We start from the raw sequence: 4,924 nt of genomic DNA, 5'->3' as shown, positions 1-4,924 counted from the left end.
AGTATGTGAGATAGAGGGGTGCAAGGGAGTGAGAGACAGAGACGTGCAGGTTGTGTGAGATAGAGGGGTGCAGCTTGCATGGGAGAGGGATGCAAGGGAGCACAGGGTGCAAGGTGGTACAGTGTGTGTGTGACATAGAAGGGTGCAAGAAAATGCAGGGCGTGTGAGTTAGTGGAATAGAGGGGTGCAGACAGAGAGTGGTGTATGGGGGTGGGGTACAGGCAGTGAGGTAGAGGGATGCAGGGTGTGTGGGATATGGCTGTGCAGGGTGTGTGCATTAGTGAGATAGAGGGGTGCATACTTTAAAAGGGGTTTGTGGAGGTACAGGCTGTGAGATAGAGGGGTGCAGGCTGTGTGGAATATGGAGGTGTAGTGTGTGTGAGATAGAAGATGTGGAGCACCCCCAAGGGCTAGAGGTGCTCGGTACAGGGTCCTTCGGTTATCAGGGGGATGTTACGGTGGCTGACCCGGTCCGTGGCCCTCGGGACGTCCGTGTTAAAGGGAAAGGTCTTTAAAGGGAATGTTCGTGACGCCACCTGTGGTATTCGGTCAGGGTGACCGACGCTGCTTTAAGAGGTCTGCTGGGGTGATATTATGGCAGCTAGATGGTATACCCTCCCACAGGTGAAGTGTGTCCCCAGGGCTTCCCGATGTGTAGATGATGGATGGTGTGAGGCGCAGTGAAAAACGAGGACACAAGGTTGCAGTCTCTTTACCTTTTACTGAAGGCTTCAACATCCACAGTCCAGAGCACAGATCACAGGGCAGGCAGAGTCTGGCCGGTTTGGAGGCAAATCCAGAGTTCCCTTATCCAAGTGGAAATCAGTAGCCTTCCTCTAGCGCCTGGGTGTTGTAGTACTTTACTGCTAAGCTCCTCATAAGGTCCTCACAGATGTTGTAGATGTTATCAATGTTATGACCGGTGGTGTGAGGATTTTTACAGGGACGCTATCATGCCCCGGCCTCTCGTGGGTGCCACCTTGCCTCCTGGGTGTGGGGAGGATCAGTAACGTGAAATTAGCTGTCCTGCCGGTCTCTGGAGCAAGGCATAAAGGACTGTTGGTCCCTCGGTGTTCCGGCTACCGGGATCCTGCGCATCAGAAGGAGGCAGCCTGTGCAGAGCAGAACTCCTTCTGGTATCCTCTCCTTTTGCTATAACTTCTTCTCACTCTCTACAATACAATTCTCTGTTTGTGTCCTTTCTAAGGAACTGCCGCCCGTGGGGCAGGCTCAGCTCCGTGACCTTCCGTCTAGGCCTCTGACAGGCTCCCACCCCTGTCAGGGACCAACTACCTGAGCAAAGCTCAGACAGCAACTGCTTAACTTCCTCTCCAGGCCACCAGTTTTACCTAAATGTGAAGAGTGCCCTAATAAATAGGAGCATAGCTCCCCCTGGTGGACTGGAGTATGAAATATGTTGTATGTTTGTGTTACCTAGATTCGGTTGTCATTCTTTGCCTCCAAATGTAACATCACTCCCCCCTAGAGGAGAATGATGTTACTGCAATGACCAGGACCCTGGAGCGCTGCAGATGCACGGGGATATCGGCTGTGTGTGAATGTGCGCCACTGTTATGATCTGGTGGCCTAGGAGCAGCATGAGACGTACTCTGGAGAAGGTGGTACCTTTACTGACCGCAAACCCTGAACTAGCAGCGTAACTAGAAGTTGCCGTGGGGGGTACCTAACACTCCCTAGACCCCTCAGCACAGCCTAAGAACAAACTACCCCTAAAGACAGAAACGGGAAAACTATCTTGCCTCAGAGAAAATCCCCAAAGGATAGATAGCCGCCCACAAATATTGACTGTGAAAGGAGAGGGAAATAACATACGCAGACATGAAATCAGGATTTAGCATAGGAGGCCATACTAGCTAAAAAGGAAGAATAGGACAGAGTACTATGCAGTCAGTATAAAAGCACTAGAAAATATCCACCACAGAAAATACAAAACACCACATCTGACTAAAGACATGGAGGGTATATCTGCATCTCCAGAGACACAGCTAGGCTGCAAAAAATCCTTCACAGACAAAGCTGGACAAAACAAAACAAGAAAATGCAGAGATTATAAGGTCCACAGCAGGTGGACAGCAAAAACAAGGCCAGAACTTATCTTTGAAGAAATAAACAGCAGACCAGGAGAGACCAAGAATGGATGTGAATCCTCCAAAAACAATGGACAACTGGCACTGACAAAGGATAAAGCAGGACTTAAATAGCCCAGCCCAAATTACAAAAAATGGATATACCTGATAAATGCTGCGATCCAACTACCGCAGCACTACCACTCATAACCACCGGAGGGAGCCCAAGAGCAGAATTCACAACACGCCGCAATGGAGTTGAAGATGAGGGAGAAGGTAAGTAGAGCTGAAGATGTGAGTAACTTTTTCTGTGGACTGTGGGAGAGGAATAGGGTTATTCACTCAGTATACAAAGTGAGGGCAAAGTATATGAGGCAGTACACAAAAGCCAGAAGGAATAAACACATTTAAAATGAAGGAGAAGTGCTTCTTCTTAGCACCAGAGTAGAAGCAATCAGACGCTGCGGTTTTCTGGCTCCACACTGTTGTGGTAACCCTGTGACACTTTTCCCGACTCCTCCCAATCCTTTGTGCCAACTGTAAAGGGGGATCTTCTACCATTTTTAACTTTTTCATCCCACTGCAGGGTTGTTCTGGATTTATTTACACATTCAAACGCTACAGTGCACTGAGAAAATTTCATGGTGGTATTTGCGGGCTGAGGTCTATCTTCTGGGGGCCCGGTCTGTGTTCCTGCACCAGACTGGCTTCAGGTCTGGGTAGACGCAGACTTTGCTGCCTCCCTGCATCAGGGCTGCACAGCTGCCTCTCATCCTCCACAGATTGGTTGATTTCACGGAGACTCCTGTCTCTTCCGTGGATCTTCTCCTTTTTACACTGTTTTCTCTATTTCTCCATATCTTTTGTTGTGTGCAGCCGTTGTGTCCTTCGCTGTCATCCGGCATAGTGCTGCTCAGAGCATGCTTAGTTGCACCGTCGGAAGCCATGATAATGGTCGATTTTGCTCTCACATGGTCACACTGCTGCTTTCCGCTCACCTCAATGCAGACTGTCCTCAGCCATGCCTCTTTAACTTGTTGTCTCATACCGGGTGGGCCGTACTTGATTTTAAAATACATTGGAACACGACTCCCATTATGGGCCAAACACTCGCTTCAACACATCCCCTCTTCTGGGTCGAACCACCAATAGGCAAAGCACCTTTTTGTTTCGTCCACTCCTTCAATGGACCAGACTTCTCCCCCTCAGACCACAGGTATTGCGATCCATGCGGTGGCCGCTATTTTAGCTTGTTCAATTTCAGGTTGTGTCATATCTGCATCACTAAGTAAATAGGGCAGCACACTGCAGCGCCAAAACATGCAAACTTGAAAACACGAAATTTGAACTGCATTACTGCACTAGAAATATGAAAAATGAGAGCTTTTAGCGCATAAAAATGGCCAATTTTATGTGTACCTCGTAGCCACTTTACGGCATCTCTCTTATACGAGGTCCTACGCTTGACCTACCTCACTGAGAGTAAACGTCTCCATCTGAATGGGTACATGTGAAACCTCTTCTTGGACTCAAATTCTCTCTCTCTGTGGAGGGGTATTCGTGTTTTCAAGTTTGCATGTTTTGGCGCTGCAGTGTGCTGCCCTATTTACTTAACTATATACGAGTTGGCGACTCTGGGTTCAGCACCTGTTCACACTTAGTCTATGTTTGGATGTGCAGGTCAGGTTTTTGAAATATCTGCATCACTGTCCTCCATTTTGGAATTTCTATGTTGTACCATTTCAGGTTGTTAATTTTCAGGCACTTCTTCAATTGCACCATGGGCATTCTTCAGCTCGGTTTCTCCATGCGAGGAACCCGTATGCTACGCTAAATGTAACGTGTCCCAGGCTGTAGTACAATCGGCACTTCGGCCTGCTGCTGAAATATGGGGACGTTTGGGTCCCTGGGTGTGTGTGGAGTGCAGGGTTTTGGTCAAGTAGCTTTTCATACTCACTTCTGATTCACCGATTCTTTGGTCTTCAGAAAGGGACAGCCACACAAGCTTGTACTTGCACAGTCCTCTTTACTTATCAATACATTCAGATAAAGGGAGTAGCACATAATACGTTTTCTCTGATGTTATTTCACAGTGATGATGGACACAGATACAGTTCTTACACTACAGATCACTAGTGATGAGTGAGTATACTCGTTGCTTGGGTTTTCCTGAGCACGCTAGGGTGATCTCCGAGTATTTGTAACTGCTTGGAGATTTAGTTTTTGTTGACACAGTTGCATGATTTACAGCTCCTAGCCAGGCTGAATACATGTGGGGGTTGCCTGGTTGCTAGGGAATCCCCACATGTAATCAAGCTGTTTAGTAGCCACAAATCATGCAGCTGCGGCAACGAAAACTAAATCTCTGAGCAGTCACAAATACTCGGAGACCACCCGAGCGCGCTCAGGAAAACCCGAGCAACGAGTATACTCGCTCATCACTACAGATCACTACAGAGTGTTTCAGCCCTAATGGTAACACAGTTTCCTTGGAATCCCGATGGCAACCACTAATTATTCCAGCAAATTTTACATTCAAAAAGTCAAACGAAGCTCCTTCCCTTTCCGAGCCCTGCCGTGCACCCAAACAGTAGTTTTCCTCCACATACAGGGTATCTGCGCACTCAGGAGAAATTGCGCAACAAATTGGCGATGTTGGATAAGGACTATCATGTGACCATAACAGGCATCAGGATCTGAATCTGGGCATATCGTATGGTGATATTATTCCAGTATATACTTAGAGAGTGGCTTAGTTCCTTACTTTGATATGAGTAGCTCTCTCCAACATTTTATTGTTATATAACCATTGTGAAATATACGGGTTATTATATTTG

Source organism: Ranitomeya imitator, chromosome 5 (genome assembly GCF_032444005.1).
Source record: "Ranitomeya imitator isolate aRanImi1 chromosome 5, aRanImi1.pri, whole genome shotgun sequence".
Taxonomy (NCBI): Eukaryota; Metazoa; Chordata; class Amphibia; order Anura; family Dendrobatidae; genus Ranitomeya; species Ranitomeya imitator.
The sequence above is the reverse complement of the archived record's forward strand: the minus strand, read 5'-3'. Positions refer to the sequence as shown.